The sequence below is a fragment of the Perissodus microlepis genome, chromosome 4, assembly GCF_051167445.1.
Source record: "Perissodus microlepis isolate ML-2025 ecotype Zambia chromosome 4, ASM5116744v1, whole genome shotgun sequence".
Classification (NCBI taxonomy): Eukaryota; Metazoa; Chordata; class Actinopteri; order Cichliformes; family Cichlidae; genus Perissodus; species Perissodus microlepis.
Genome location: NC_140464.1, coordinates 29,054,131 through 29,064,206, shown reverse-complemented (window position 1 = coordinate 29,064,206; position 10,076 = coordinate 29,054,131). Strand labels below are relative to the sequence as shown.

General features: G+C 38.0%; 1 pseudogene; it reads right to left on the bottom strand.

Moving 5' to 3' along the window:
* Window positions 1–8,658: 8,658 nt before the first annotated feature.
* On the bottom strand, window positions 8,659–9,828 carry LOC146389214 (uncharacterized; annotated as a pseudogene).
* Window positions 9,829–10,076: the final 248 nt, after the last annotated feature.

Genomic DNA, 10,076 nt, shown 5'->3' with positions numbered 1-10,076 from the left:
CAATGTGCTAAATGTAAATCTGCGGTGGGGACCTACTTGCATTGTCTTTGGACTTACTCAAAAATTAAAGGGTATACTTAAAAGCAGAATACAAAAAGATCCAGCTCAGTATTTATTGGGGCTGCCAACTCTGAACAAATTTCCAGATAAAAACAAATATAAACTACTATGTAAATTATTGTTCTTGGCAAGAAAATGTATTGTTTTTAATTGGATCAATGAAAAACCACCAACAATAACTCTGTGGTATAAAGAAATCTTTAGAGCCTTACCAATGGAAAGACTGAGTGCAAAACTAAGCGGTAATGACGATATCTTTTTGGATATATGGCGCCCTTTAATGGATTACTTACCTGATGATCTGAGGGAAATTATACTGAGAGGGGCAGCCCCACTCCAATGGCAGGTTGGGTTTGTCAGGACAAATGTATAAAAGGGTTGTAGACCCAATTATTTACTATCTACCATATTGTATTAGTTTTATATGTACACAAAGAACCATGGAATTCTGCTCTATATCAAGAGCCAAACAAACAGTTTAAGAATGACTAAACGCAGCAATCTTGTGACAGGCCTGACACACTGCTCTTCTCCCTCCCTTTTCCATTCTGTCTCTCTTTCTACCACACACACACACATCTCTAACTGCAGCATGTCTTCCATATGAATCTACCGTTGACCTCAAGCTTTCTCTCCCTTCCTTTATATGCCGCCATATTCAAGCAACAGCTAAGACAAACAGGTAGGCTGAAACAAGGAAATGCACAAATGAGTAGCAGCCAGGGTGACAATGAAACAGTAAAGAATGCACTTTTGTCAAAGTTTCACAGTGAACTGAAAACATGCTTTAAAAAAGTCTATTTTCTTTGATTTCTCTTATGATTACACAAAGAAACCAAAACCAAAAATCAACCAATCCCGCTAACAAATATTCTGCATGCATAAGCAGTGTGAGCTCCATTTTATGTGGGCTGCAGTTTTCTTCTCATAAAAACTATTTTACAGGCACTGCTTACATGCTGGCAGGCATGTGCCTCAATAAAAGGCTTTTGTTTGCACATATATTTGGTATGTACATTGTAAAAAGACATTTTTTGCAACTACACAGAGGGCACTGTATTACTGCTGCAAATGTAGAGACTGTGTGCCCTGTGAAAACCATACGCTGGCTTTAAAATTTGGTCATAATGGAAGAGCAAGTGTAGATGTTGTAATAAATTACTGCACACCTTTTTTAAGGCAAAATTGTATTTTATTTTATGTACACTGGGAATAATAACCCTAACTGGGAAATAAAAATTAGACTCAAGCCCACCGTTACATTGAATTCAATGGCTCCTTCTTTTGTAAAACACAGATCAGATTAAATGGGGTCCTATTGTGGTCATTTTCAAATCCATATTTTTAATTATAGAACTCAACTAGAATAGTTTGGCATGACTAGTACTTCCCAGTAACGCTTATTTATTTTTATGACAGGCCATCATTTATCCTCTGTCTGGAACAAGCCCTTCCCCTTGCTTTTAAGTCAACTTTCTCCTGACTGCCTGCTTCTTATAACAGAATATTTGAAAAGCACATGACAAGGGGTGGCTGTAGCTCAGCAGGCAGAGCAGGGAATCTGCTAGTCAGGTTGATGGTTTGATCCCTGGCTGTGCCAGTCTGTATGCCAAATAGCCCTGAATGGGCAAGATATTGACCCCATATACTGTAGGAACCGTATCTGTTTTTCAAAGGAGTGTAATCATAGTTCCGTTTAATAATGAATTAGTCTGAAATGTCCTTATAAGTAGCTTCCGTAAGTGTGAGATCCAGAACATGTTGTTCCTGTCAGCAGGTAACAGGACCTGGGCCCTCCATGGATTATTTGCCACAAATCTTAAAGGCTGACAGACTCGTGCCAGTCAAAATTGGTGTTTTATTGTGACTCAGCCTTAAGGCACAAAGGTAGTGAGAGCATTTACTATATGATACAAAATTAATACAGGTCAGAGGAAAACTTGTCAGTCCATTGGAAAGCATGAATGGCTTCTTGACAGCCAACTTCCCAGTCCGACCATTTGTGTTAAATCATCTTTAAACAGCACATGGATAAAATTTCATAAGGACCAGAATTTCAAATACTTTTCATATACTGTAGATTGTTTTTGATTCCAATTTTCTTTGTCCTCCCTTCTCCACTTTCCTTATATTTTTAGGGAAATTTCGAGATATTATGTTTTTGTAACAAGCTGTAAGAAATTGCCTAAATATGTCATTTGAAAGTGGCTCTTTGCTAAGTTGACACTAATGTTGCAGGTCTGAAACATCAGTAAACCTACTGCTTGTCGCACACAGCTGTCAGATTCTTTCCTTTGACCTTAACAAACACCTGTAGCATCACACAGCAAGAAAAAAATGATTAGTATGTCTTTAAATTGAGAGTAATTTACATGTGCGCATGTGGCACATCAGTGATAACCTCATTAGCACTGACTTGTTCAGAATCTGATGATAAATAATGATGGATGTTTCTGTTGTTCCACACACTCCAGGTAACAGTTACACCAGGTTGGTAACAAAAGAACCTTTCTTTGGAGGAATCTTGAGCGCCACCATAGCTGCCATGACATTTATCAACATAAGCCTATTGTTACATATAAAATAACATTTCAGTGGTTTGATTGTGTTATGGAACTGAAGCTGGACTGGTAGGTTTGAACTGAAAAAAAGCTGGTGAAGAGAATTATTAGAAAAGGTGAATATTGTGTGGATGGGAGGAGAGAGGAGGACAGGATCAGAGATCAAAGGCAGGATCCTGCTGATAGTAACTGTCTCTCCTCCATTATTCATCAGACAGCCGTGCTGTAAGTAGGTTAAACTTTGAGAAAGCAAGAGAGGGGGAAAGATGAAGCTGTCGACTAGCTGGAACACAGGAGGAACGAGAACATTAAAGAGGAAATAAATGAAATGAATGGTTGATATGCAAGAAAAATAACCGAAAATGAGAGAAACTGGACGCCGTGGTGTTAAAAAACACACTGAGAAATGGCTTTAAAAGGACAGAAGAGAGAAAAAGCAGAAAATAAGGGAAGAGAAAGCAAATGAACGAAATTAAACTGCACTGTTATTCACTGTGCCTGGGGCAACCAGACAAACAAAAACAGTGCATACACATGCATGTAAAGCAGGATTGTTACTTGACATCATCATTTATTGTACACAGTTAATGATGCAAAATGTGCAGGAAGCATAAAAGCTCAATTTTAAGATTATGTTGGTTGTATTATGGAAGCTGGACTGTGGACTGAGCTGAGCGCTTACCAACATATTTCAGAGTATCTTTCTGTCTTCTTTGATATTGGGGCTTTTTGGATAAGCTGAACAAGCTGTGGCACGGTAGAGGAATGGCTAACACTGTTGCCTAGCAAACAGGTTCTGGTTTTGAACCTTTGGGTCAGCTGGGATCTTTCTGTGTGGAGTTTGCATTTTGTGTGCCTGCATGGTTGGCTTCCTCCCAAAGACATGCACATTAGATTAATTGATGAATCTGGGGCTCGCAGTGTGGAGTCAGTGAGAGGACAAAAGAAGAACAAGTCCTCCAGTCCAAACGACAATATCAAGCTTTTGTTGCTTCCCTCAAATACAACAAATACATCCCATATGAGTGTTTCCAAAACGAGTGTCTGCAAGTGGCAGAAGACATCACAACCTTATGTTACGACATGATGTATAAATTCAAGGTAACCTTTTAAAATACAATTTTTTCACTTAATGTTAGTGTGTAATATTAAACTAGAGAACCTGCCTCTCTTCTGTTTGTATGTAAGGAACTGGGAACTGAGTTTGTCCAGTTATCACTTTCAGAAGTATCACGTCCTCTTACATTATCAAAGAGCTTTTTTTTGGAGAGAACTGAACACGGCACTGATAGCACACATGTATCCAAAAAGAGCAGCTGATGCAGAAAAGCATAACTATCACACACATACACACAAACTCAAATCACATGAAAAACATTACTTATACAGCTGTAAAACACAAATTCACTGACAGTTGTTAGGTGTTAAAAGAATGCACTGAAAACAAAAATAAAAAAAACTACTTGAACCAACCTTCCAGGTGGTCACTGGTTTTGCATAGCTGCCAACAAGACTGAGATGCAGGAGCTGGTGTGCCTTCAGTACAGCTGTCTCCAGGCATCAGTGGAGCTTGCAGCATGTTTTGGTGTAACTTGCCACAAACTCAAACACAGAGAAACAAGAAGGTCTCGAGGCAGGGAAATACAAAACAGAATAAGAAAGTTAACAAAGGAACAGAATAAAATGAAATAAACAGGTTGAACTCTGTAGGTGGCTAAGAGAAGACAATCATAAAACCATTAAATGCAGTCTCATAACCTGGCTATAAACCTATTTGAATGTAGGCATTCTTCTGTGTAACTTTGGATTTAAGCCTATATTACTTATTGTTATTTTTAAAATAGCAAATAATGATATCAAGACAGACCAATTTTAAGTTAGCACAGGAAGGGAAAAAGGTTAAACAGCCATGAGGTATGCACAATTGTGACTCATTGTTTTCATATTATTCTCAGCATCAAAAATTGAAGATTAAAAAAATGCACTACCTGAATTGATGCATCTGAAGCTGAATATTAGACCAGAAAAAAGGGAGAGAGAAAGTGGAGGACACACATCAAAAGATCAGAGATTGCATTTGAACCTAGACCACTGTTTTCTAGTCATGCAGCATGTGGTCACCTGACCACTGAGCTAAACCAGGACCCCATAGACAGGCTTTTGATGCCACAGAGAAGAACCAAAGAAACAACTATAATGTTGCCATGGATACTATTCAAGCATCATTTGGTAGCTTTTTTTTTGGTCAGATTAATTAATTGGTTCAAAATCTCTGCAACTCTGAATGAATGAATGACAGGTGCATCAAATAAAAAAGTTCTACAAAACAATCAAATGTAATCCCTGCACAAGTTACACAAACATTTTGGTCTAAAGAACCTTCATGAAGGTCATTCAGGCTGAAATGTAATTCAGTTCAATTCAGTTCAACTTTATTTATACAGCGCCAAATCACAACAACAGTCCTCTCACAGCACTTTATATTGTAAGGGAGACCCTACAACAATACATACAGGAAGAAACCTCCCACAGAACCAGGCTCAGGGAGGGGCGGGGCCATCTGCTGCGACCGGTTGGGGTGAGAGAAGGAAACAGGATGAAGACATGCTGTGGAAGAGAGACAGATTAATAACATGTATGATTCAATGCAGAGAGGTCTATTAACATATAGTGAGTGAGAAAGGTGTATGAAGAAGAAACACTCATTGCATCACGGGAATCTCCCAGCAGTCTTCACCTATTGCAGCATAACCAAGGGAGGATTCTGCATCACCTGATCTAGCCTTAACTATATGCTTCAGCAAAAAGGAAAGTTTGTGTCATCACACTTGCTGGAATTTTGAACACATTACTCACCTTATCATGAATGATCACTAGAAGTCACTTAATTTTACAAAGCAGGTTTTGGTTTTAAAAAATGTTTTTGTAAAAACAAGCCCTGAGGTCATTTCTTTTAAAGGAGAGTCACACTCAAAAGAACCAGTAAGTCACAGTCCATGTCCTCATACAAGGACTGACAACATGGATGAACTTATGTTTTTTTTTTTTTTGGCATAAGCCAGCCGTCCACCAAATATATTTGATCTTATTCTTGTAAAGTCTGAGCTAAGGGGCAAGGGGAGCCCATCTCACTGGGACCATCTCACATTGAATTTTTGCACTAAAAATTTTTTGGCAGACTTTGTCACGCATTCCAGTGAGCACAGCTCTTGACTGGGAGACCAGTGAGTCATCACATTCCTTATACTGCTCTATCAACTGCTAGTGGTTGAATATCTTAATGGAGACGGATGTTTGTGCCAAGATATCTTTTAGGCATAAACAGCTAGTTTTACAGGCAGGTGGGTACACTGTCTTGACCCTTTGCTTGGAGAGAGCAGGGATGCTGAAGTTTGTCAGAGTGAATCCCACCATCCGTTTAGTGTTACTCATCCAGTTGTGCTACTGGATGATACTGGATTTTTTTTCCTGCTTTCCTGCAAAGTGCGATCTGCATTGTGCTCTTTTACCCCCATCTACAAATCTCCAGGGAAGGAGGTCACCTTCCATAAGATCAGCAGCAGACTGAACCAATAAATGAAAATGACGAGATCACTTCTAGAGCATCGTAGACCACAGACTCTAACTTTTGATTAATGTTTAGCTTAGGGGTGAATTTTTTTATATAGGACTGTGACTCCATCAGCTGCAAAGTCAACAAACTGTGTGGGTAATATTTTTTCTGAGACCTCTTCATATCAAGTGTTTCAAACTATCACAGACAGCAGCTTTGGTGTCTAACTGTAACTCAGGAAATAAGAAACTGCAAATGTCACCATATAGGGTATTCAGATGTAGATGATTAATCAAGTGTTTGATGCTCAGTAGGAATGTTTCTAACATTTTCTAAGGTTACAGGTAAAATCTGATACGCCGAATCATTTTCATGTATCTTTTATTTAGCTAGTAGTAGCTTTCACATTGAAACAACATTGGTTTATGGCAGCGGTCCCCAACCTTTTTTGCGCCACGGACCGGTTTATGCTGTGTTATGTTTATTTTCATGGACCGGCCTTTAAGGTGTCGTGGATAAATACAACAAAATAAAACTAGTACCGGTACCGAAAAAAAGAAAATTTATTCATAACACACGTGAAAAGACCAAGGAAAACCGAGTAAACGATAAAAACGATAACAAAATAACGCTGAAAACCGATAAAAACCCTGAAAACTATACATTTCACACCTGAGCCTCAACTCTTGCGGCCCGGTACCAAACGACTCACGGACCGGTACCGGTCCAAGGCCCGGGGGTTAGGGACCGCTGGTTTATGGAGTAATGAAACGTTGGTGTGGAATGGGGTTCATGCACTCATCTCTGATGTCACAGGAAGTTCCTGCTCATCCACCTGGGAAACTGCACCCTGCATATAACTGGATCAGAGATCTGGAGGACTCCAACTGAAATGCACAACAGCAAACAATAAGATGATTTGTGAAAACGTCTACATAGATGGTTCTTTTCAACATTCCTACTCCTTATTGCAACAGGGTGACTTCATGCATGAAACATGTGACTCACAGCCATACTGTATGCCACAGCCACTAAGTACAGAAGATGTGTGTGCGTGTGCACATGCATATACATGTATAACACTGGCTTTAATATGCATGTTAGGGCTGTGGGTATCAATGTGGGAGGGTTTGTGCAAATTTATATATAGCACATGATGGTGGTTTATGTATTCTGTAGTGTATACTGTCCTGCTGGTGGATGTCCCCTTGTTATTATTAATAACAGGTCAGTGAGTGACAAATCCTAGATGAATCAATTAAAATGTACAACACAGGGCAGACTGTATATATTTTAACATTTCATTAATATCACTAGTGAAATAAAGGCTAACATGTTAGAGATATTCTGTTAAACTTTTTATAAAATACAGCTGAATACAAAGACTATTAATATGAATATACACTGAAAAAAAAAGTTCTTTCAATTTACTTGATTTTATTGTGTACATCGGTCCCACATAATATGAATAAGTATGACTGACTTAATTTTCCACTTTCCCTCAAGTAATTAATGCTTGTCAAATCAAAGTATTTTATTTACATCAGATTACTTAAAAAAATCTTGTTTGATGTACTAATATTAATCTGTTATCATAATATCAATGTATTGCATAATGTCAATATATTTTAATGTTTAACACCAACTTATTTTTATTTGCCAGTGGTACACAATGATATTATGTAATGTAAACACATTGCAATTATGTTCCTGCAACACAACTTATGGCTTTAAATCCTACTTAATTTTTTCAATTGAAATATTAACTGATCATTATTGACAAAAAAGGCAAAGACTGTGAGTGCTACTGAACAATTCACGTTTATTAAACTGTAACAGCAGTGAAAGCAGCAATTCTGCCATGAACAAGTCCAAAATCACATCCATATAAACTTGTTAACACATTTTTAAAGATAGCCTGCAGAAATAACTAAAAGAAAAAGTTAGTTTGAGAATATATTTGCAAATATTTCACAAAAAACTGACCTTAGCAGCAAATAAAAGAAAGTGCTTATGGATGATCCTGTCATCTCTTACATATAACATTTGTATTAATTACACAATTGAAAATCTAAACTAAATTAAGACTACCTGAAAAAAAAGCAATACGCTTTTATGAATAAACAGATTTACACAAGTATAACTTGTGTATTATTTGACAACAGTTTCAGCTTCTGTACAAGTATTTATCTGTACAAGATTTCAACTAAGTTGAGCCTTAAATGACATTGTTACATAACTAATACCAAACACCTACATGAATTTTAATCTTCATTTTAAACATGTAAGCAGGACATTAAGGTTGACTTAGAATATATTGCTAAAAATCGTCAGTAAAAATTTCTTACAACATGATACCAAAAGGAAAAATCATCCTGCATTGCAGTCACATGAGGAGAAAGCAATAAAAACATAAGCAGTATAACGTTACTGAACACAAAATGAAAAACTGCAAAGAATTGCAGAAGTGCCGTCTTTGACTTCTCAATGAAACAGATGGTTTTTGAAAGCAAGAACTTTAGAGAGTTTAGCTCCATCCAGTTCCATGAAAGCCTTCTGGAAAACGTCAAAGTTGTAACGAAGGTCAGCAGGGTAGGCAAGGTTTAATGCATACATGAGTCCAAATAGCATTATCACAGCAAATGCTACATTATCCAAATTCTTCGCCACCCTGATGCCTGCAAGGACAACTCTTGTTCATCTGCTGAAGCTTGCTCTTTAAGAAGATAAATTCGAACAGTGGTGTCTTCAACAGTCTCACTGATGGCACGTTCTTCCATGCCCTGTAAAAAAGAAGCCATGTTAGTCATTTCATGCCAAGTAAGTAATATGACACTGTGGAAAGTCCGAAAAAAAAAGGAAAAAGAAAGACAAGTACATACCACATACTCCCGGATAAGCATGCCAGGGTCTTCACCCATGTAGATACACACTCCCTTGACAGACGCAGCATCAACATCTTCACACTGAAATGAAATGTATGTAATTAGCATCTTCATTCAGCCCTTGTCCTTCATTTAAGTTTTAATAGTGTACTTTACATTAATGTTTTTAAAGTAAAGGCACACAAATTAATAATAGGTTTACTGGCAATTAATAATAAGTTGACAAAGTGAAGGTTAAAAAAACAAGCAGATGTAAAAATACAATATGAGAGAATTTATCATGGGAAAACATTTGAAATTCAGGCTTTAGCACTTACATTATCCATTTATGCCACAATTCTTTTCAGTATTAGTCCAAGCTCTCCTCTTCTGTTGACCAACTTCACCAGGTTGTCCAAGTGGAGAGCCAGCTGAGCCACGAACTTTGTCTGAGGGGGGATGGTGGCAATTCTCTTAAACTCAGCGTTGATCTGAAAACATGAGCACAGAGGAATGAGCTTCAAAGGTTTAATACCTGGAAGAAGGCTGCAATCACTCATGCTGAAGAAATGGGCTGTCAAATAACAACTGTGCCTTAACCATTTTAGGCTAATACCACAAGAACACCGTGTATGAGGCAAACCTTACCTCATGGAAGTCAAATAGATCAGGCCATCTTGCCATGAAAGCCTCCACCATTGGTGCATCACGAACATCTTCATGTCTTCTGTATGAAAAAGTCTTTTCCATCTTGAGTTTCACCAACTCTGTTACTCTTTTTTATGTCCATGTGGTGGGCTTTGGCATGTCAATAGCTTTAAGAGTCCCTTTGTCTGCTACTTCTGAAACTGAGGTAAGGTTAAGAAACTCATTCCCAAACAAGGAATCCATACACTGAAGTCTGAAACTGCCCCGAAGACAACACTGTCTCTTGACTTCAACGATGAGATCCTCAGTTGATTCAGGCGCTCCATTAGAGAGTGAGCCTTCGACAGGTTCCGTCAGCCAAAACAGTCTTTAGGACCATAGGACTCTGTA